The 25482-nt window shown below is 45.9% G+C and overlaps 1 long non-coding RNA gene across 1 annotated transcript; it reads right to left on the bottom strand.

The window, feature by feature from the left end:
* Window positions 1-21834: 21834 nt before the first annotated feature.
* LOC310921933 lies at window positions 21835-25121 on the bottom strand. Its single transcript, XR_014592241.1, has 4 exons — window positions 24812-25121; window positions 23647-23855; window positions 22600-22682; window positions 21835-22033 (listed from the first exon to the last, which is right to left on the bottom strand). It is a non-coding gene; the product is annotated as an uncharacterized lncRNA (long non-coding RNA).
* Window positions 25122-25482: the final 361 nt, after the last annotated feature.

Below are 25482 nucleotides of genomic sequence, written 5' to 3'. Positions count from 1 at the left end.
CGGCTTCTGTCCACCCATCACTGCTCACCTCGTCCACTTCACCTTGACTGCAGAGACCCAGCTTTGCCTCCTAAAAACAAAGACAAAGAGCAGCGCTGTAACATGGCCACCATTTACACTCCCCTGCAAACACAAACAGTGACTGACCTTCTCAGGGGAGCCCCCTCAGCCGGGATGGGGCACTCTGCCATGGATTGAATCCATCTGCACCTGAAACAAAGTCAGGACAAGAGTCAAAGGGCTGCAGGAGAACTCGACAGCTCCAGACACTTTGTGTCAATCCAGGAATACCCTCCACAGCCCAACTACACCCCACATGACAAATTTCAAGTCCCCAGGACTTGTCCCATTCCCCCCACACCCAGACTGAGCAACAAGGCAGAGCAGCTCCAAGTCAAACACACCAACCCCCGTGACACAGGACAGGACAAAAGAGGGGACACAACAGGGACAGAAATATCTCGGCAAGAAGAATGACCCTGAGGACCGAGAGAACTCGCAATGAGATGACCGAGGTCAGACCCACGGGGAGCTGACCAGGCTCAGAGAACCCTGCAGGAAGAAGATGCCAACGGGATCACTGATCCCAAGAAACGCAGGGATGGATGCCTGAGAATCCCAAGGTCAGAATCCTCCACTCAGCTGTGCACTTTTAGAAGACCTAATCTGCCAGAATGGATCACAGCAGTGCACAGCTGTGGATACAGCTCAGAACAAGACCTGGAAAGGCACCAGCCTGGATGGTTGTGGAGAGAGATGGATCCTGATGTGTGTCTGAGCACCCGAGTCAAAGTTCAATGATATCAGTGCCTGTCCAAGGAACAGGGAGATGTTAAGAACGATGCCTGGGGTCTCCAAAAGACCCCTTGAAGGGTTAAGGCAAAAGACACACAAAACAAAACACACAACAGACACAGAGTGCACAACAGACAAGGGACACGACGTGCCCTGGGACTGCTCTGCCCTGCACACCTCAGCACTGTGAGACCTTCCTTTCACGTGCCCTAAAGGGGTCACAGCTTGGACATCCCCATCTCCAAACCTGACCCAAAAATCCCTCCCGGGGACTCCCAACCCACACCCCACTTTCACCCCCTCTGTGGCTTTGAGCCCTTCACTTATCTCTGGGATGTTCAGGGATGAGAATCCACATCAGGGGCCAAGGAAGGCTGTCTCTGCCTCTGGGAAATTCCTGCTGTCTCAGTCAGGTGCCATAAAGAAAACCAAACATCCACGGATGATCTCAGCAGGGCTGTTGGGTGAGAGGATCTCAGTGTGAGACAAGTGACCACCTGAAACACACAAACAATAAGGGATGCTCAGAGTTGCACCAGAAACACCACTGCCCTGACCACACAAATATATCAATTGTAGGAAATGCAAACAAAAGTCCAGCAAAAAAAAAAGCCAACTCTTATTACTCGTAGTCCAACTCCCAAATATAATAAAAACCCCCATCTCCCTTCTCTTCAAAAAAACTCCAAAATACACACCCAGAACCCCCCCCAACTTAAAGACCTGCCTCTAACCAAATAAGCATAAAACCCACATCTTTTAAACTATATAAATTCCTTAACCTAACACATCCAAACCACAGAATTTTTAATCCTTAGTCAACACCAGTACACCATACACAACAATCCCATCTCTATATACCAAATCAAAACCCATTTTCTATTATTAACATAACAAAAAAAGCCTCAACTTTTAATTACAAAAAACCATAAAAACACCTAATTAAAAATAATTTCATTATAACTAAGCCAAAACTTCAAACAAACTTCCTCCAAAACAATTATTTTAAGCACCAAAAATCCTCAAACATTTAAAATAACTACTACAAAAATGCCTTCTGTACCTTTCAGACTGATTTTGGGAGCAAAGCAAGGAAAGAAAAAGCATGCAGCCTGTTGTAAGAAAACAGTGTTCACTCCTGTGCATTCCCTGTCCAGTGTATTCAGCCCAGGCACAGACAGACTGCAGCACACAGATCTCCTTTGCTCTTTGTTAGTATTAGCCAGCTAAAGAAAAGACTTTTTTTTTTTTCCTTTTTCTTCTGACTGTTTAAATCTGCTGCAGACTGAAAAACCCCGAGAAGCACAACAATAAACAAATCCATCTACAAAAATAAAAATAGCATTGATATACTCAAATTAACAGCACCAAAAACAATTATTCCTGACTCAATGAACCCATAATTCCTCAAAACCATCAAAACAAACAAACCACCTATAAATACACACAAAACTAAAAGATCCATTTGGCTACAAACAATATCCCCTAAATTATCCAAAACTATAAAACATATACTCTAATGAAGCAGGCTAAATAAACAAACCCTACAAAACAATAAACAATATTCTAATTATAAATATTAAGAAACCCTAAAAAATTAACTACCTCACACTGTCTCAAACCCACTAAAGCAAACACTAGATGCTCACCATGATAAAAGCCACCACTAAATAAATAAAAACCTCCCCTATACCTCACACCACAGCCAATTACACCACTGTGAACCTTACAAAACAAACCCTGGAAAAACACAATATCCCCCAAAAATAATTCAACAACAAAACTCAGTTAAAAAAATACTCTGACCAATGTGAACTATGAAACCAAACATGAAGTAAATACACCACACATCCCTCATCACACCACCTACAAACAGAATAAAACTACACAATAAATCACTAAAAACCACCAAACAGAAAAAAACAGCTCTACCCAACCTGGATCCCTCCACACAACACACAAAACCCCAATAACACATTTCAGAAGCCTCTCAAAAAGAGCTACTTAAATTAAATCTGCCTCAAATACAAACAAACCCATCCATAAAGCTACCTTAACTAAAAAACCAAATTATATATAATAAATAATACCAAAAAAGTCACACAAAAGACTACACACCACCTTACAACACAACATTGAATAAAAATTACATGAAAGTACTATTACTCATTAAAATTCCAAGAGAAAAGAAAACCCATCCAATTTAAACACAGAAAACAACAGAAAAAGGAGTTTCTTCAATCAATTTGAACTCCTTTTGTCTCCATAACTCCTTTTTCTTCTGGGAGCACCGGGGAGGGATTGGTGAGATGAAGCTGAAAAAGAAAAAAAAGTCCCCCCAATAAACCCACACTGGCTTACCTTCTGCTGCTGCTGCTGGGTATAAAGGTTTGTCCCTCGTGGCCTCCAGAAGTGACGCTCCAAACCCACGTGCTCCTGCCTTCACTCCAAGAGCCACAGCCAGGACCTGAGCACTCACTGCTCACAGCTGGATACCGAACTGAGCTGAGCCTCCCCCTCTTAAACCGCCCCCTCGTTATCCATTACGGCTCCCACCTGTGCCTGGCCTGTCCCCTCATTATCCATTACACCTCCACAGTGCCGGGGGGCGGGGCCGGGAGGAATCGGGGTCGGTGCTGAGCGCGGGGCGGAGCCGGGGGCGGTTCCCGGGACCCGCTGTCCAATCAGCGCTGCCGATTCCTCAACGAGCCCGCCAATTGGGAGCCGGGCGGGGATTCAAATCGGTGCCGGAAAAAGCCGATGCTCTATGAGCTCCGTGTGGAACTCTCCGGTGGGGTCCGGGGTCCTGGCACCTGGGACCCGCCCCGCGCCCGTGGAGCCCCGCCCCTGGCACTGCCCGGCCCCGCCCCCAGCTGCCTCTGGGCCCCGCCCCCGGCGCTGCCCGGCCCCGCCCCCGGCACTGCCCGGCCCCGCCCCAAGCACATCCCCCTGCTTTTCCAAGTCCCATTTAACCAGAATGATTTTTTGGGGTAGGAGCACCCAAAGCCAGCAGAACTGACCTTAATCACTTTTGGGGGATCTCTCTTTTCTTCCTCACCAAACTCCCACTGTCAAAACCCACCCTGAGGCTCAGCTCCCCATCCCCTCAATCCCTCCAAGGACCTCGGCTTGGATTTCCCAATCCAACAAGACAGAAATGCTGCTGTCCTTAGTGTATATCCTAATTGCATTAGTTGCTTAAGAAATAACTAAAAGACATTAAAGGAATGAAGGGAAATTGAACAAGAGCTGCCAGCTCCAGGGGCCATCCCAAGGGTTGCTAAAACCCCTTACCATTTATTTTAATTAACCAACTCAGAGCAATTAACACCACACTGAGAGAGTGTGATTCTTTTCAATTGAGTTTTAGATAAATATTGCAGAATGTAAAAACCTTTCTAAACCCAGAAACTCTTTGAAGAGATAGACAGGGCACAGCTGCAGACAGAGTCTGGTGACTCAGGGGAAAAACCCCAAAGTTTTCAGTCTTTAGCATCTTCCACAATGTCACCGTTGACAGCAAACGTGGCTTCAGCCTCAGCAAGACAGACTCAGAGATTTTGCACATCCTGGTCTCGCCTCAGCCTTTCAGCAGGTCCAGTCTGCAAGGAGAGAGAAGAAAATGGGTCAGAATGGACAGCCTACCTCCAGAAAATCAGCATCATCCACAAAGCATTAAATAGAGCTGTAAGAACTTCCCCAAAGGTCCATTTCCCTGCGGACTGAGGGCTCCAGGTTGAAGCACAGGCTGCACCTGCCAAGGGCAGACTTTGGGAACCCCAGAAGTAAAAGCTGCTCGATATTTCAATACAAAGTGACAGCAACAACATTAAGTCCATTTGCACAAAAGGCAGAAGAGACGCGACTCAAAGTTAAGTCAAGATCTGGAGAAGTGAATCAGAACTAGAAACAACCTGTCAAATTACTGAGAGACACAAATAGGAACCTAATGCTGTGCTGGATAAACACAAAATGCTGATCACCATGAAAACTGAAGGAAAAGTTGCTGAAGATCTTCCATGACACAAGATAGCAATGACATGAAGCAGTGCAGTACGTGTTACAATGCACTGAAATGCTCGGGGTGAAATCATCTGTTCTGCAGAAACTGCTGAAGCTTATTAAGGTTTCACAGAGATGATTAAAAAAAATGATATCAGGTTAAATCTCACCCTTTGCAGCACCTCTTGCAAGACAGCTCGACTTTCAAGAGTTAATGGGTCCTCACGAATAAGAACTTGCTTTTCCAGGGTTCCTAGAATAGAGCCCAGATGCCACAGTTCAGATCCTGAAGCCAGAAATCCAAATACAGCACTCCTTCAGAACCCTGAGGGACAGCCACGGATTCTGGGGCTACAGGAAACAGTGAAAAATGGCACCAAGAACAGTGCAGGGCTGGCTGGGAGAAGCAGCATTGCTCTCTGAGAAAATGCCATTCTGCAGCCGGTTTAGTGCTCTAGAGAATTTTACTGCCATGGGGAAAAAAAAAAAAATTAAAAAGTATTATAGCTGGGGAATGAAGGAAAAAAATCCGCAAACCACTGTCCAGAGTACGAGGGTGAACATCCACAACAACACAGCAAAATAAATGAGAACTTCAGAAAATAACAGAGACATTAAATCCAGTTCAGAGGAACAACCACCCTCCATTAGAACAATGCACTCACCAAAGAACTCCGGCATGGAGCCTTAATTCAGGATACAGTTACTGAGGAATATTTGAAGACCACTTTTAAGTGCTGTACACCAAACTAAACCCAAGCCCGCTTCCATTCTCTAGACAGATCCTCAGACTGCTGAGTGAGAGGCTCAAGCACACACTCAGTTGTCAGATTTGCCTTTGCCCACCTCAGCAAGGACAGAGCAGACGTGGCCAGTGCAGGTCAGACCCGCCCCAAGCCCTGCCTGAGCCCCTCTGGCCACCCTTCCCCCTGCTAAGGCTGACCCCAACAGGCTCCAGCCAGGCCCTTTATGAGTTTGCTTTGTGCACCCTCCTGATCTAATGGGAATGAACCCTCCTGTGCCCGGGGCCCGGTGAGATTTTCCTGGACAAAATGCAATTTCTCATACAAAAGGCATGTTTGTTTGGGATTTTTTTTACAGGATTTGCCTTAAACAGGTGATGTTCCTCACAACTCAGCACAACAATGCCAACAGCAGCAATACAGAAAACCCCTCTGGGACAGAGCAGCAGAAAAACCCACCTCCAGACTCACCAGAGAGATGACAGGAGTGCCCTCCCTGCGATGCCTGCTGAGCCAAGTGGAGCTGGCAGGGTGACCCATGGACATTCTGCGTTCACCTCTCAACAGAGTCAATGCGGAAACAGAACAAATCTCTCTCGGCGTCGAGATCCCTTCAGGTGCACCTGGAGATGATCTGGGGTGTCCTTCAGCAGCCAGAGCAGAACAGGGTTTCTACAGTGCTGTAAGTGAGAAATACAATTGAATCAGAAGAAAATAAAAGGAAGCACCTCTCCCTGTGCTTTTTATATTTAAAAAAATCACGCATTAGAATTTTTTTAAGCGTTCATTCTTGCTTTTATGCAAGTGTAAGTTATGAGGACTCAACTTCCAGCCTGAAATTGCAACAGCTCCTCAGGCTGACTGAGCTCAGCCAGACCACCAGAATCACTGAATTGTGGAAGGGAAAGCTCATCCCATTCCAGCCCCAGCCACGGCACGGACACCTTCCACCAGATCCAGGGGCAGCCACAGCTTCTCTGGGGAACCCGTGCCAGGGCCCCGCCGCCCTCCCAGGGAACAATTCCTTCCTGATATTTAATCTAAACCGGCCTCTGAGGCATAAACTGAAAAATCACAACTAATCCTTTATAGTAAATTAAAGACCATATACATTATGTATATTAGTATAGTATATAGTATAGTATATAGTATATAATATAGTATATAATATAGTATATTAGAATACATTCCAAGTAGTATTTTAAAATATATAAGATATATTTATTATTATATATTACATATATATATTATATATTATATATATACTATCATATATATTAATATATTATTAATATATTTAGTAACACTGTGCTTATTACTTTTTTGCATATATTTAAACATTACAAATAAGAAACCTTCAAATAATCAGACAATGAACTAGAAGAACTAACCTAAACAACAGAATAACGGCATTAAGAGCACAAATAAAGAAAAGAACACAGACTCTAAAATAATACGTTCTCTTAAAATTGTGCCAAAAAAAGCCAAAGCACACATGAGAAAGATAAAGGTGAAAAAATGAATAAAAAAAGACACACACACACCCCCCCAAGGCCTGGAGACCACCACCACTAAACACTGAGCGTGCCCAGAAAAGCATAAAGTAATTACTATTCCAAACGAAAATAACCAAGATCAAAAAATAAATATGTACGAAGAAAGTCTGTAAGACATTATGCATATGTAAAACCTCAGAAAATAAGAAAGGCGGCAGATCCGGCCCGGAACTGCCCTGGGCTCGTTCGGTTCGGCTGAGGGGGCGACGTTCGGGGAAACTCGGCTGGGTTCGGCTGTTCGGCGATTCCCGTCAGCCGTCGGCTCTTTTCGGCTGTTCGGCAACACTCGGTTATTTCCGTCACTCCCCGGGTCTTTTCGGTGACGTCGTGCCTTACGTCACTTTCGCCCCTCCCCGCCGCCATCTTTAGAAGGTCGAGCACTGCGAGCCGCGTCGCCGTCTTGGTTGTGGCACACCTAAGGACCTCATCGGTGTCTAACATAGATGCCTGACTAAAATATCTACCCTGAACCCGCCCGCGGAACGGCTGAACCCACAGCGCGTGTCCGTACATTTGGAAACGCCGCAGAAAATTGTCCCCGGGCGGCACCGTGGTCGGGATTTTTATGGAGGCAGTCAGATAAACACACATGGGGTCTTCTCTGTTTTTCCCGCCCTTTTGGCCGCCATCTTTAGAAGGTCAAGCGCCCCGAGCCGCGCCGCCATCTTGGTTGTGGCACCCCCCCAATTGTCCCCCTCGGCTGCTCGCACAGGCGCCTGACCACATCGTCTGCCCGAACACTGCCGTGGCGCCGCTCAGCCCCCATCCCGTGTCCGCGCACCGGCGTACGCCGCGGAAAAATCGCTCCCGAGCGGCTCCGTGGTCCAGGTCGCGCGCAGAGAGCCGGCTGCCACGTGTCCGGGGGTCCTCTCATTTTTTCTCGCCTTTTTGGCCGTGATCTTTCGGCGCTCGGGCGGCAACACTGCCCGTGAGCTCAGCCCGGGGCTGCTACGGCGGACAACTGCAGTACCGCTTTTTATCCACGAGATGGCAGCATTGCCGCACAGTTCACAGCCCGGGGCTGCTACGGGCACGGGGGGGAGCTGCAGTACCGAAATTTATCCACAGGATGGCAGCATTGCCTTACAGATCACAGCCTGGGGGAGAGCTGCAGTACCTAAATTTATCCACACGATGGCAGCATTGCCTCACAGATCACAGCCCGGTGCCAGGAAGGGGGAGCTGCAGTACCGCTCTGTGTCCACACGGTGGCAGCGCCGCCGCACGGAGCGGAGGCAAAAAAGAACGTGGCCAAAATTCAAAATTCCCCTTCCAAACATCCCCGAAAATAAAGGCCCCAAAAGACCCCCAACCACAACAACTACGAGAACCCTGCCATCAACCAAGCCAAAACAAAAATAGCCTTAATTTTATGCTATATTTCCATATTTCTTCTATTTCTTATTATGATATTTCTATTATCTCATGTATTTATCTAGTATAATTTACCTATTTATATAATCTACCTATTTATATTATTAAAATTTGTTTATTATATCATGTTCATTTTATTAGGTATATTTTACATACTATAATATATGGAACATGTAATAATAGTGTAACTAAAGATATTATTCTTAGATGTTATAGTTGTCTTTTTGTTATGTATATATTTATTTTTTTGTATTTTTATTTTTTTTGGTAGCATTTATTTCTTGATATTTTAAACTATATGACTTCATTAACCTAACAGATCAAAACCAGAGTTAATTAGAATTGAAAGATTGGTTTTCTAAGGGGTAAACACTTAATCTTTATTAAAATAAAAATACATTCTAATAAATAATATAAAAATAATTTAAAAATAATAATATAAAATGAAATAATTTTCTCTTTCTGCGTGCTTTTGGGGGGATTGTTTGTGGGGGCTTTGTTTTGGGGTTTTTTTTGTTTGCTTAGTTTTAGATTTCTTGGGTAATAAACAAGGAGGTTCAGAGAGTTATAAAATAAAATGTCTACTTAGTTTTATTGCTATCCCCTAACCCCTAACCCCTAACCCGCTTCCCTGACCCTCGACCCCCTGACCCCCTGACCCCCTGACCCTCGACCCCCTGACCCCCTGACCCTTGACTCCCTGACCCCCTGACCCCCTGACCCCTGGCCCCTGACCTTTGACACCCTGACCCCCTGACCCCCTGACCCCCTGACCCTCGACCCCCTGACCCCCTGACCCCCTGACCCCCTGACCCCCTGACCCTCGACCCCCTGACCCCCTGACGCCCTGACCCTTGACCCCCTGACCCCTGGCCCCTGACCTTTGACCCCCGAACCTTGACCCCTGACCTATGGCCTCTTGACCTTTGACCTCTGACCTACGACCCCTGACCTATGACCCCTGACCTTTGACCTATGACCCCTGACCTTTGACCCTTGACCTATGACCTTTGACCTATGACCTATGACCTTTGACCCTTGACCTATGACCCCTGACCTTTGACCCATGACCTTTGACCTTTGACCTATGACCCCTGACCTTTGACCTATGACCTATGACCCCTGACCTTTGACCTATGACCTTTGACCTATGACCCATGACCTATGACCCTTGACCTTTGACCCTTGACCCTTGACCTTTGACCTATGACCCCTGACCTTTGACCTATGACCTATGACCCCTGACCTTTGACCTATGACCCCCTGACCTTTGACCTTTGACCTTTGACCCCTGACCTTTGACCTATGACCCCTGACCTTTGACCTATGACCTATGACCCCCTGACCTTTGACCTATGACCCCTGACCTTTGACCTTTGACCTATGACCCCTGACCTTTGACCTATGACCCCTGACCTTTGACCTTTGACCTATGACCTTTGACCTTTGACCTATGACCTTTTACCTATGACCCCTGACCTTTGACCCTTGACCTATGACCTTTGACCTATGACCCCCTGACCCCCGGCCTTTGACCCTGACCCCCTGACCTTTGACCGTAATGCATTCTGAACCCTAAAATCAACCCCACATGTAACCCTATATGTAAATGTAACCCTGCATAATTAATTGGGTGGTTTGAATATTTAATTAGATCACCTGCATAATTAATTGAGCGATTTGCATATGTGTAGGTAATTAATTAGGTTATTTGCATAGGGCGATTAATTATTCAACTGGCTAATTGGGTCATTAGTGGTCCAGGTGGGAGTGGGGGGTGTGGTGATTAAGCAGTCATCTATAATCAGCTGCTCCCAGCTGGAGGACTAATTAGGGGGGCATACAGTATGTATACCCTGGGTATAGGGGGGCTATAGGGTGTATATATAAATAAAAAAGAATAAAAATAATAAGTCTGGTGCAGTGGTAGGAATTTTCATGCGGCCAGGGAACAAATATTTTTATTTATTTAAAGTTTTTTTTAATATTTGTTCCCTGGCCGCATGAAAATTCCTACCACTGCACCAGAGTTAGAAATAAAGTTAAACTTTATTTCTAACTTTAAATTACAAAGGAAGAGAAAGAGAGAAACAGAGAAAAACAGAGAGAGAGAGCGAAACAGACAGAGAAACAAAGCAAAAAAGAGTCAGAGCAACAGAGAAACACAGTGAGTTAGAGCGAAAGAGAGACTTGGAGAGAAACAGAGTTGTTAGAGTGGAAGTAAAAGAGAAACAGCATTAGAGTGAAACTGAGACAGAGTGAGCGTGAGAGAAACAGAGAAACAGACAGAGACTGAAAGAGAAACAGAGTTACACTGAAATAGAGTTACAGCGAAACACAGGGAAAGAGAAACAGAGCTAGAGAGAAACACAGAATGAAAGCAAAAGAGAAACAGCTAGAAATAGAACAACAGAGGAAAATAAAGAGTTAAGAGAGAAAGAAGCAGAGTGAGAGAGAAAAGGAAATAGCGTGAAGACATAGAGAGGAGAATAAATAGACTTACCTGGAAGTAGGGAAATAGAGTGAAGGAAAGCAAGAAATAGAGTGAGAGAAAATGACTCAATGACACCAAATAAAGACAGGAGCCAAAGGGGGGCAGAGAGGGCGGGAGGGAATCTTAATTAAGGTGGATTCAACTACTATTGAATGACCATTTTTATTTACACTTCAGCAAAACACATGGAAACAACATATACAAATGCAAGTACAGATACAACCCGTAGACACACTGATAAAAGTACAGCTTCGTACAGAGCGATACATGGAAACACGGCAGCAAATGCAAATACGGAACAATACGGGGAACCGCAAGCCAAATACACATTGAGACAATAGAACAGTTTTTCTGCTTCTGAAACATCCATTATATCTCATTTTATTGGTACAGGAAATGCAAAACAAAAGCAGCACATGTAAAATAGAACAGTCATCCACCACACGCACCTCCTTCAGCTTGCACACAAACCCACCCTCACTCTCACTTCAAAGCACCTCCCAACAACCCCCAATCATCAACACACACTCGCAGCACTCCTCGGGAACGTGGTTCCCGGGAGCCTCGACACAAACCGGCCTGCCTGACGAAAACCCCGGTCCACAGGCCGTCGGCACCCAAACTTTGGTGATGAACATCGACTCGCAGACCGGCCGGGACCGAGGAAAAAAAAACCCAGCTGGGGGGGAAAATTTAAAAAAAAAACCCCGAGCTGGGGATTTTTTATTCTAAATTTAAAATGTGTTGAAAAACCTGAAAGGCAAAAGTCACGCACACAAGGTTAGAACCAGTCAAACCAGTCAGCACACACACACACACAGGCAAACACAAGCAGACACAGACAACTCTCATACACACACAGTCACTCTTCAGCGTACGTGGTAGATTCCAGGAAACTTGTAGCATCGGCAACCGCAGAGATGCTAATCCTCCTCAGGGACCTGGAAGACAACAAGAGGTGGTCAACAAAGGCTTATCTGACAGCAAGTTATCCCCACTCCAGGCCCACATCTCTTATGCCCAAAACCCCACAGAAAAGAGGTGAACTGTGAAGTTTTACAACTGTTCTACCTCACTAACACTATGTGCCAGGGCAGGGCAGCTCATACATAGGTGGCATAAGATAGCCTGATACAACATAGACATATACAATAGGATACAGCATAAGCCAGCATAGTATGATACAATATAGTCACATACAATAGGATACAGCATAAGCCAGCATAGTCACATACAATAGCATCCAGCATAGTCACATACAATAGGATACAGCATAAGCCAGCATAGTATGATACAGCATAGTCACATACAGTACAATACAACATAAACCAGCATAGTCACGTACAACATATTCAGATACAGTGTAGGCACATACAATATAAACCAACATAGTGAGATGCAATAGATTCAGATACAATGTAGGCACACACAATATAAGCCGACACTGAGAGACGCAATATTGGCACATTCAACGTTGGCACATACAACATGAGCAGAGACAGAGAATACAAGTGCTGACTTCAGATGACTCTGAAAGATACTGCATGCACGTGAGGGGAATCTAATACCCTCCCTATAAAAGTCCAAGAGAATGGCAGCTGAAAAGGCAGCGCTACCGAAGCTGAGAATGAAAACGGATGAGAACGCTCGAGTGTCCGTGTGCCGGCCTCAAAAAGTCAAAATGTAACGAGGCCGGAATAAGGATGATCCGGGAAAGTACGTGAGGAGAGTACGGCCGACGTGGGCCGGAATGGTGCGGATAAAGCGCCTGGATGTAACAAAGGCCTATCACACAGAAGACGAGGGACACAAACAACACAATGCAGACGCAGACAACACAGCAGATACAACTTGAAACTGCCAGGCAGCTTCACCTTATGGACCCGAGACTCCTAGCACAAGATGAGCCACAGGCTGATGATGCCAAAGGAAAGAAAGCTTTAAGGCAATAGCACGTGATGACGAAACCGAACTCCTTACAAGAACTAGTGCCTAAGTTGTTAATACGATGCTCGAGAAGCTGGGTAGGCCGAGAGAAGGAAGCGATGACTGCCGGGTGACCGTGGCGATAGCTCTGGACGCGAAGGCGACCTCCTCGGGTGAAAACGTCCACGAGGATGTTGAGACTCGAAGACGGACGACGGCGCAAAACACGCGAGGACGCGGAAGTGCCCTGCCCGGCAAAGCCTCCGGTGAGGCCGAGGTGAAACCCTCTCCCGTTACTTCCCACTAGGGCCCTCTCCTCTAAGCTAACTCTGAATTGCCTCCTTTTGCAAAGCTTTTTCCCCTTCACCCAAACACCAGCCCAAACACTTATCTTTCACAAGATGAGCGCACAAAAATCCATCTTCAATGGAAAAGAACACATCCGCTTCAGTGCTGCCAGATCCGGTCTTGGGCTCTGCACCTCACGGTACCTAAGACAACAAAACAGAAAATGTGACAATTGCCTGACAGAAAACATAATCCCCAGGCCTCCCCTGCACCGCTACCCCGGCTCACCTTAGATCACCATTTGACTCCTGAGGCTGCCCAGAGGGTACCTGCAAAAGGAAAAGGTACACATTTAGTGTGCTGTTAGACACCGCTCACCTGAGTCATCCTGCCAAAATGTCAACTCACCTGCTTGCCTCTCTTCCCTGGTAGGCGTAGGGCCGCAGCAGCTCCTACAAAGAAACAACGCAAAAAGCAGGCTGAGTTACTGTGAAAACACAACTGCTCCAGGCTGACAGAACTCTGAAACATGTATATCTTAAACTTGTACCCACCAAGCTGCTGGGATCCAGGACTGGATGCCTTGCAAGTGGACCACCTAGAAAAAAAAACCCCAAAAAAACTCAACAGTGTATGCTTAGAGTTGCATCTGAAATTGAGGTCTGAGCAACAACTGCTTCCATCCACCAGCCAACACTCACCCTGTCTGCTTCACCTGGAGTGCCAATATCATATGTTATCTCCTAAAAATAAAGACAAAGAACAATGAAATACACCTCAACGTCAAGTTACTGCTGGTAATACTGTGCATGGGGAGAATGAGACCTGTTAAGGGGTTGAAAGGAAAAAAAAAAAGGCACCACAGTGTTCACAGCTTTCTCCATTCAGGTTTTTTAATTCAGCAGAAAATACAGAGGTTTTTCACTAACTGCACTCTCCATTATATCCAGACATCCAATGGACATGGAGGTCATTTTTCAACTTCTTTCTTGCCAACAGCCAAACTTCCACCTACTCAGTGTAAGAAAGAGAACGGAGGAAAAAAAAAAAAAAAAACCACAAAAACAAACAAACAAACAAACAAAAAACCCAAAGAAAACATAAGTTAATGGTTTCTGTGTAGAAGTCCACCAGAAGGGTGGTCAGTGCTCAGAGAATGGGAGTCTCCTGGAAAACAGAGAATGCTTGGTCTTTTTTCATGCTATCCTTTATCTTTTTCATATTAAAGCATGGCACAAATGAATTTAGTGTTCTTTGATGTCAGTCTTTTCCTGGTTTTTCTCTCCTTTAGGGCCCAACTTCCACATACTCTGGGTAAGAAATAGTATTTAAAAAAGGAACAAAGAAAACATGAAAAAATAAAAATTTTAAAAAAAATTGAATAAAGTTAATAAAAAGTTTTTTAAAAATTAAAAATACAAAAAATAAAAACATGGAAATAAAAAAAAATCTAAAAAAAAAATCTAAAAGTAATATTAAAAAAAGTTAAAAATTAAAAATAAATATAAAATCTTTTAAAGAACACAAAACAACAGCTGGACTGGGATGAGGCCTTCCAGGGGCTTTGCTTCCTACTGGCTCCATCCTTTTTTGCCAACTACCTGCAAGAGGAAAAACAACAGGGATAAAGTTTCAAACAGGATGTCCTCAGTTGAGGCACTTCAAAATAAGATTTTTAACAAAAAGTTGGTCAAAAAAGAGAGTCTCAAAATCAAGAAGTAAGTCTCACAGCTATTAAAAAAAAAAAAAACAAAAAACCAAAAAAACAAAAAAACATGTCTTTGGTGTGTATAACCTGCCAGCCCCTCATGTTTTCAGTCCTTATATTGATTTTTAGCAAGGAGAACTTGACAATTCCAGACACTTTGTGTCAATCCAGGAATACCCTCTACAGTCCAACTACACCCCACATGACAAATTTCAAGTCCCCAGGACTCGTCCCATTCCCCCCACACCCAGACTGAGCAACAAGGCAGAGCAGCTCCAGGCCAAACACACCAACACCCGTGACACAGGACAGGACAAAAGGGGGGACACAACAGGGACAGAAATATCTCAGCAAGAAGAATGACCCTGAGGACCGAGAGAACTCGCAATGAGATGACCGAGGTCAGACCGATGGGGAGCTGACCAGGCTCAGAGAGCCCTGGAGGAAGAAGATGCCAACGGGATCACTGATCCCAAGAAACACAGGGATGGATGCCTGAGAATCCTACAATCAGAATCAACTAATTATCTTAGCATTCTGACAAGACCTAATCCACCTGAATGGATGGTGGCAGGGCACAGCTGTGGATACAGCTCAGAACAAGACCTGGAAAGGAATCAGCCTGGACACTTGTGAAGAGAGATGGATTCTGATGTGTGTCTGAGCTCCTAAATCAAAGGCACCTGGCTGAGGAATGCAGAGATCAGAAATGCTAAGATTGATGCCAGGGGTTTTCAAAGGCCCCTTGAAGGGCAAAGGGAAAAGACATGAAAGAGATGAGATGCACAAAAAACACAGAGTGCACAACAGACAAGTGACACGACCGTGCCCTGGGACTGCTCTGCCCTGCACACCTCAGCACTGGGATCAGAAATGAGACTTTTCCCTTTACACAGCCTAAGGGGTCACATCTTGGACATCCCCATCTCCAAACCTAATTTAAAAACCCCTCCTGGTGACCCCTGACCCCACACCCCACTTTCATGCCCTCTGTGGCTCCCAGCCCTCCACTTATCTCTCAGACATCTGGGGATGCAAATCCATGTCAGGTACAAAAAAAGGCCACCTCTCCCTCGGGGAAATTCCTGCTGTCACTGGGCTGGTGTTTCTCAGTCAGCTACAATAAAGAAAAGCAAACGTGACCGTGTGATCTCAGCAGCACATTGGCCAAAAACCAGCAATTCTGCTACTCACCACCTCCTGAGCACACCCAGGTCCTCGGGCCCTGTGCTCCAGCTCTGCTCAGACACCAACACTGCGGGGTGTGCCTGGGTTAAGAGCAGACAAGGTGATGTGGCACTGCTGAAACTTGAGCAGAGCCTCGCTCCTCCTCCCTGACACACCTCAACTCCTCGGCTGTTACCAAAGCCCACCTGGATGGCCCCTTCAAATGGAGAAGGTCAAGGCTTCACCACAGAGTCCTGTAATGCTCCCACTGCCTGGCTGGTGAGGGGAGCTCGGCATCGTGTGAGTGGAACACCTAAAACACAGCACTGGATGCTCAGAGTTCCACCAGCAAGTGAGGCTGGAGCAATAGTAACTGCTTCTGTCCACCCATCACTGCTCACCTCGTCCACTTCATCTTGACTGCAGAGACCCAGCTTTGCCTCCTAAAAATAAAGACAAAGAGCAGTGCTGTAACATGGCCACCATTTACACTCCCCTGCAAACACAAACAGTGACTGACCTTCTCAGGGGAGCCCCCTCAGCCGGGATGGGGCACTCTGCCAGGGATTTATTCCATCTGCATCTGAAAGGAAGTCAGGACAAGAGTCAAAGTGCTGCAGGAGAACTCGACAGCTCCAGACACTTTGTGTCACCCTCACTCTTTTTACTCCTGAGGGGTCCATCCCACTGGGGCCATCACCTCTCTAAGATAACTTTAAATTGCCTCCTGGGACTGAAAAGGTTTGTCCCCTTCACCCCACCACCAGCCCCAACAACTTAACTTTGGGATATGAGTGGACAATTCCATCCTGGGCAGAAATGAACGTGTTGGCTCCGTGGATTTGGAGACGTTCTCTCAGTGCTGCCATATCCAAACTCCAGCTGTGCACCGCCGCACACTACCTGGGACCACAGAACAGAAAATGTGACTATTCCCCTCCAGAAGAGTCACCCCTGGGGCTCCTCTGCACCCCTGTCCCGGCTACCCCTCAGATCTTCCCCCCACTCCAGAGGCTGCCCAGAGTGAACCCAGCAAAAGGAAAAGGGACACACTGAGCACAGCACTCACCTCTGGGCCACCTGCCCAAGTGCCAACTCACCCCCTCCCTCTATTCCTCGGCACACCTGGGGCAGCAGCAGCACCTGCAAAGAAACAAAAAAGGAAAAATCATGCTGAGTTCCTGTGAAACAGCAACCTCCCTGCTCTGGCTGAAGCACAGCACAAGTGAACCTTAATGTTCCACCCATCTACCCTCCTCTGGCATCCTGGGCCAGCACATCTGCCAAGGGGACCACCTAAAATAAATTTAAAGAAAAAATAACAGTGAATGCTTAGAGTTGCACCAGAAGTGAGACTTCAGGAAGAGCAACTGCTCCTGTCCACCCATCAGTGCTCACCTCGTCCACTTCACCTTGACTGCAGAGACCCAGCCTTGCCTCCTAAAAATAAAGACAAAGAGCAGTGCTGTAACATGGCCACCATTTACACTCCCCTGCAAACACAAACAGTGACTGACCTTCTCAGGGGAGCCCCCTCACCCGGGATGGGGCACTCTGCCATGGATTTAATCCATCTGCACCTGAAACAAAGTCAGGACAAAAGTCAAAGTGCTGCAGGAGGACTCGACAGCTCCAGACACTTTGCGTCAATCCGGGAATACCCTCTACAGCCCAACTACACCCCACATGACAAATTTCAACTCCCCAGGACTTGTCCCATTCCCCCCACACCCAGACTGAGCAACAAGGCAGAGCAGCTCCAGGCCAAACACACCAACACCCGTGACACAGGACAGGACAAAAGGGGGGACACAACAGGGACAGAAATATCTCAGCAAGAAGAATGACCCTGAGGACCGAGAGAACTCGCAATGAGATGACCGAGGTGAGACCCATGGGGAGCTGACCAGGCTCAGAGAACCCTGCAGGAAGAAGATGCCAACGGGATCACTGATCCCAAGAAAGGCAGAGATGGATGCCCGAGAATCCCAAGGTCAGAATCCTCCACTCAGCTGTGCACTTTTAGAAGACCTAATCTGCCAGAATGGATCACAGCAGGGCACAGCTGTGGATACAGCTCAGAACAAGACCTGGAAAGGCACCAGCCTGGATGGTTGTGGAGAGAGATGGATTCTGATGTGTGTCTGAGCACCCGAGTCAAAGTTCAATGATATCAGTGCCTGTCCAAGGAACAGGGAGATGTTAAGAACGATGCCTGGGGTCTCCAAAAGACCCCTTGAAGGGTTAAGGCAAAAGACACACAAAACAAAACACACAACAGACACAGAGTGCACAACAGACAAGGGACACGACGTGCCCTGGGACTGCTCTGCCCTGCACACCTCAGCACTGTGAGACCTTCCCTTCACGTGCCCTAAAGGGGGCACAGCTTGGACATCCCCATCTCCAAACCTGACCCAAAAATCCCTCCCGGGGACTCCCAACCCACACCCCACTTTCACCCCCTCTGTGGCTTTGAGCCCTTCACTTATCTCTGGGATGTCCAGGGATGAGAATCCACATCAGGGGCCAAGGAAGGCTGTCTCTGCCTCTGGGAAATTCCTGCTGTCTCAGTCAGGTGCCATAAAGAAAACCAAACATCCACGGATGATCTCAGCAGGGCTGTTGGGTGAGAGGATCTCAGTGTGAGACAAGTGACCACCTGAAACACACAAACAATAAGGGATGCTCAGAGCTGCACCAGAAACACCACTGCCCTGACCACACAAATATATCAATTGTAGGAAACACAAACAAAAGTCCAGCAAAAAAAATGCCAACTCATATTATTGAGAGTCAAACTACCTAATACAAAACAATCATACAATCATACAATACAATATAATGATGTATACTATAATATAATAAATTATATATTATATAACATATAATATAATAATGTATAGTATAATATAATATATAATAAAAATAACCCCATGTCTATTCCCCTCAAAAAACCTCCAAGATGAATATCTTATATATCTGGGTACACCCCCAATTTAAAGACCTGCCTCTAAGCAAGTAAGCATAAAACCCACATCTTTTAAACTATATAAATTCATTAACCTAACACATCAAAACCACAGAATTTTAAATCCTTAGTCCACACTAGTACATACACTAATTCCATCTCTACATACAAAATCAAAACTCATTTTCTATTACTAACATAACAAAAAAGTCACAACTTTTAACCACAATAAAACTTAAAACCACCTACTTAAAAATAAAATAATTTCATTATAACTAAGCAAAAACTTCAAACAAACTTCCTCCAAAACAATTATTTTAAGCACCAAAAATCCTCAAACATTTAAAATAACTACTACAAAAATGCCTTCTGTACCTTTCAGACTGATTTTGGGAGCAAAGCAAGGAAAGAAAAAGCACACAGCCTGTTGTAAGAAAACAGTGTTCACACCTGTGCATTCCCTGTCCAGTGTATTCAGCCCAGGCACAGACAGACTGCAGCACACAGATCTCCTTTGCTCTTTGTTAGTTTCAGCCAGCTAAAGCAAAGACTTTTTTTTTTTCCTTTTTCTTCTGACTGTTTAAACCTGCTGGAGACTGAAAAACCCCGAGAAGCACAACAATAAACAAATCAATCCACAAAAATAAAAATAGCACTGATATACTCAAATTAACAGCACCAAAAACAATTATTCCTGACTCAATGAACCCATAATGCCTCAAAACCATCAAAACAAACAAACCACCTATAAATACACACAAAACTAAAAGATCCATTTGGCTACAAACAATATCCCCTAAATTATCCAAAACTATAAAACATATACTCTAATCAAGCAGGCTAAATAAACAAACCCTACAAAACAATAAACAATATTCTAATTATAAATATTAAGAAACCCTAAAAAATTAACTACCTCACACTGTCTCAAACCCACTAAAGCAAACACTAGATGCTCACCACGATAAAAGCCACCCCTAAATAAATAAAAACCTCCTCTATACCTCACACCACAGCCAATTACACCACTGTGAACCTTAGAAAACAAACCCTGGAAAAACACAATATCCCCCCAAAAATAATTCAACAACAAAACTCAGTTCAAAAATACTCTGACCAATGTGAACTATGAAACCAAACATGAAGTAAATACACCACATATCCCTCACCATACACCACCTACAAATAGAATAAAACTACACAATAAATCACTAAAAACCACCAAACAGAAAAAACCAGCTCTACCCAACCTGGATCCCTCCACACAACACACAAAACCCCAATAACACATTTCAGAAGTCTCTCAAAAAGAGCTACTTAAATTAATTCTACCTCAAATACAAACAAACCCACCCATAAAGCTATATTCACTCAAAAAACCAAATTATATATAATAAATAACACCAAAAAAGCCACACAAAACACTACACACCACCTAAGAACATCATATTAAATAAAAACCACATAGAAATGCCACTATTCATTAAAATTCCAGCTGAAAAAAAAAACTCCTTCAGTTTAAACACAGACAACAACAGAAAAAAGGAGTTTCTTCAATCAATTTGAACTCCTTTTGTCTCCATAACTCCTTTTTCATCTGGGAGCACCGGGGAGGGATTGGTGAGACGAAGCTGAAAAAGAAAAAAAAGTCCCCCCTATAAACCCACACTGGCTTACCTTCTGCTGCTGCTGGGTATAAAGGTTTGTCCCTCGTGGCCTCCAGAAATGACGCTCCAAACCCACGTGCTCCTGCCTTCACTCCAAGAGCCACAGCCAGGACCCGAGCACTCACTGCTCACAGCTGGATACCGAACTGAGCTCAGGCTCCCCCTCTTAAACCGCCCCCTCGTTATCCATTACAACTCCCACCTGTGCCTGGTGTGTCCCCTCGTTATCCATTACCGCTCCCACCTGTGCCTGGCCTGTCCCCTCATTATCCATTACACCTCCACAGTGCCGGGGGGCGGGGCCGGGGGGGATCGGGGTCAGTGACTGAGCGTGGGGCGGAGCCGGGGGCGGTTCCCGGGACCCGCTGTCCAATCAGCGCTGCCGATTCCTCAACGAGCCCGCCAATTGGGAGCCGGGCGGGGATTCAAATCGGTGCCGGAAAAAGCCGATGCTCTATGAGCTCGGTGTGGAACTCTCCGGTGGGGTCCGGGGTCCTGGCACCTGGGACCCGCCCCGCGCCCGTGGAGCCCCGCCCCCGGCACTGCCCGGCCCCGCCCCCGCCCGCCTCTGGGCCCCGCCCCCGGCACTGCCCGGCCCCGCCCCCGGCCGCCTCTGGGCCCCGCCCCCGGCACTGCCCGGCCCCGCCCCCGGCACTGCCCGGCCCCGCCCCGAGTCCGCCCAGCGCCCCGCCTTCTTCAAGTCCCATTTAACCAGAATGAATTTTTGGGGTAGGAGCACCCAAAGCCAGCAGAACTGACCTTAATCACTTTTGGGGGATCTCTCTTTTCTTCCTCACCAAACTCCCACTGTCAAAACCCACCCTGAGGCTCAGCTCCCCATCCCCTCAATCCCTCCAAGGACCTCGGCTTGGATTTCCCAATCCAACAAGACAGAAATGCTGCTGTCCTTAGTGTTTATCCTAATTGCATTAGTTGCTTAAGAAATAATTGAAAGACATTAAAGGAATGAAGGGAAATTAAACAAGAGCTGCCAGCTCCAGGGGCCATCCCAAGGGTTGCTAAAACCCCTTACCAATAATTTTAATTAACCAACTCAGAGCAATTAACACCACACTGATAGAGTATGATTCTTTTCAATTGAGTTACATATAAATATTGCAGAATGTAAAAAACCTTTCTAAACCCAGAAACTCTTTTAAGAGACACACAGGGCACAGCTGCAGACAGAGTCTGGTGACTCAGGGGAAAAACCCCAAAGTTTTCAGTCTTTAGCATCTTCCACAATGTCACCGTTGACAGCAAACGTGGCTTCAGCCTCAGCAAGACAGACTCAGAGATTTTGCACATCCTGGTCTCGCCTCAGCCTTTCAGCAGGTCCAGTCTGCAAGGAGAGAGAAGAAAATGGGTCAGAATGGACAGCCTACCTCCAGAAAATCAGCATCATCCACAAAGCATTAAATAGAGCTGGAAGAACTTCCCCAAAGGTCCATTTCCCTGCGGACTGAGGGCTCCAGGTTGAAGCAGAGGCTGCACCTGCCAAGGGCAGACTTTGGGAACCCCAGAAGTAAAAGCTGCTCGATATTTCAATACAAAGTGACAGCAACAACATTAAGTCCATTTGCACAAAAGGCAGAAGAGACTCAAAGTTAAGTCAAGATCTTGAGAAGTGAATCAGAACTAACTAGAAACAACCTGTCAAATTACTGAGACACAAATAGGAACCTAATGCTGTGCTGGATAAACACAAAATGCTGATCACCATGAAAACTGAAGGAAAAGTTGCTGAAGATCTTCCATGACACAAGATAGCAATGACATGAAGCAGTGCAGTACGTGTTACAATGCACTGAAATGCTCTGGGTGAAATCATCTGTTCCGCAGAAACTGCTGAAGCACATTAAGGATTCACAGAGATGATTAAAAAAATGATATCAGGTTAAATCTCACCCTTTGCAGCACCTCTTGCAAGACAGCTCGACTTTCAAGAGTTAATGGGTCCTCACGAATAAGAACTTGCTTTTCCGGGGTTCCTGGAATAGAGCCCAGATGCCACAGTTCAGATCCTGAAGCCAAAAATCCAAATACAGCACTCCTTCAGAACCCTGAGGGACAGCCACGGATTCTGGGGCTACAGGAAACAGTGAAAAATGGCACCAAGAACAGTGCAGGGCTGGCTGGGAGAAGAAGCATTACTCTGTCTGAGAAAATGCCATTCTGCAGCCGGTTTAGTGCTCTAGAGAATTTTACTGCCATGGGGAAAAAAAGAAAAAAAAAAAAAATGTATTATAGCTGGGGAATGAAGGAAAAAATCCCCAAACCACTGTCCAGAGTACGAGGGTGAACATCCACAACAACACAGCAAAATAAATGAGAAGTTCAGAAAAAAAACAGAGACATTAAAACCAGCCCAAATGAAAAGCCGTCTATTAGAACAATGCTCTCACCAAAGAACTCTGGCCTGGAGCCTTAATTCAGGATACAGTTACTGAGGAATATTTGAAGACCACTTTTAAGTGCTGTACACCAAACTAAACCCAAGCCTGCTTCCATTCTCTAGACAGATCCTCAGACTGCTGAATGAGAGGCTCAAGCACACACTCAGTTGTCAGATTTGCCTTTGCCCTCCTCAGCAAGGACAGAGCAGACGTGGCCAGTGCAGGTCAGACCCACCCCAAGCCCTGCCTGAGCCCCTCTGGCCACCCTTCCCCCTGCTAAGGCTGACCCCAACAGGCTCCAGCCAGGCCCTTTATGAGTTTGCTTTGTGCACCCTCCTGATCTAATGGGAATGAACCCTCCTGTGCCCGGGGCCCGGTGAGATTTTCCTGGACAAAATGCAATTTCTCATACAAAAGGCAGTTTTGTGTGGGGTGTTTTTTTCTATTATTTGCCTTAAACAGGTGATGTTCCTCACAACTCAGCACTACGATGCCAACAGCAGCAATACAGAAAACCCCTCTGGGACAGAGCAGCAGAAAAACCCACCTCCAGACTCACCAGAGAGATGACAGGAGCGCCCTCCCTGCGATGCCTGCTGAGCCAAGTGGAGCTGGCAGGGTGACCCATGGACGTTCTGCGTTCACCTCTCAACAGAGGCAATGCGGAAACAGAACAAATCTCTCTCGGTGTCGAGATGCCTTCAGGTGCACCTGGAGATGCTCTGGGGTGTCCTTCAGCAGCCAGAGCAGAACAGGGTTTCTACAGTGCTGTAAGTGAGAAATACAATTGAATCAGAAGAAAATAAAAGGAAGCACCTCTCCCTGTCCTTTTTATATTTAAAAAAATCACGCATTAGAATTTTTTTAAGCGTTCATTCTTGCTTTTATGCAAGTGTAAGTTATGAGGACTCAACTTCCAGCCTGAAATTGCAACAGCTCCTCAGGCTGACTGAGCTCAGCCAGACCTCCAGAATCACTGAATTGTGGAAGGGAAAGCTCATCCCATTCCAGCCCCAGCCAGGGCACGGACACCTTCCACCAGATCCAGGGGCAGCCACAGCTTCTCTGGGGAACCCGTGCCAGGGCCCCGCCGCCCTCCCAGGGAACAATTCCTTCCTGATATTTAATCTAAACCGGCCTCTGAGGCATAAACTGAAAAATCACAACTAATCCTTTATAGTAAATTATAGACCATATACATTATGTATATTAGTATAGTATATAGTATATAATACAGTATATAATATACTATATAATATAGTATATTGGAATACATTCCAAGTAGCATTTTAAAATATATAAATTTATTATTATATATTACATATATATATAATATTATATATATTATTATATATATTAATATATTTAGTAACACTGTGCTTATTACTTTTTTGCATATATTTAAACATTACAAATAAGAAACCTTCAAATAATCAGACAATGAACTACAAGAACTAACCTAAACAACAGAATAACGGCATTAAGAGCACAAATAAAGAAAAGAACACAGACTCTAAAATAATACGTTCTCTTAAAATTGTGCCAAAAAAAGCCAAAGCACACATGAGAAAGATAAAGGTGAAAAAATGAATAAAAAAAGACCCACACCCACCCCCCCCCAAGGCCTGGAGACCACCACCACTAAACACTGAGCGTGCCCAGAAAAGCATAAAGTAACTACTATTCCAAACGAAAATAACCAAGATCAAAAAATAAATATGTACGAAGAAAGTCTGTAAGACATTATGCATATGTAAAACCTCAGAAAATAAGAAAGGCGGCAAATCCGGCCCGGAACTGCCCTGGGCTCGTTCGGTTCGGCTGAGGGGGCGACGTTCGGGGACACTCGGCTGGGTTCGGCTGTTCGGCGATTCCCGTCAGCCGTCGGCTATTCTCGGCTCTTCGGGGAAACTCGGCGATTTCCGTCAGCCGTCGGCTATTCTCGGCTCTTCGGGGAAACTCGGCGATTTCCGTCAGCCGTCGGCTCTTTTCGGCTGTTCGGCAACTCTCGGTCATTTCCGTCACTCCCCGGGTCTTTTCGGTGACGTCGTGCCTTACGTCACTTTCGCCCCTCCCCGCCGCCATCTTTAGAAGGTCGAGCACTGCGAGCCGCGCCGCCATCTTGGTTGTGGCACACCTAAGGACCTCATCGGTGTCTAACATAGATGCCTGACTAAAATATCTACCCTGAACCCGCCCGCGGAACGGCTGAACCCACAGCGCGTGTCCGTACATTTGGAAACGCCGCAAAAAATTGTCCCCGGGCGGCACCGTGGTCGGGATTTTTATGCAGGCAGTCAGATAAACACACATGGGGTCTTCTCTGTTTTCCCGCCCTTTTGGCCGCCATCTTTAGAAGGTCAAGCGCCCCGAGCTGCGCCGCCATCTTGGTTGT

The sequence above is a fragment of the Zosterops lateralis genome, assembly GCF_965231275.1.
Source record: "Zosterops lateralis genome assembly, chromosome: 38".
NCBI classification, from domain to species: domain Eukaryota; kingdom Metazoa; phylum Chordata; class Aves; order Passeriformes; family Zosteropidae; genus Zosterops; species Zosterops lateralis.
The sequence above is the reverse complement of the archived record's forward strand: the minus strand, read 5'-3'. Positions and strand labels throughout refer to the sequence as shown.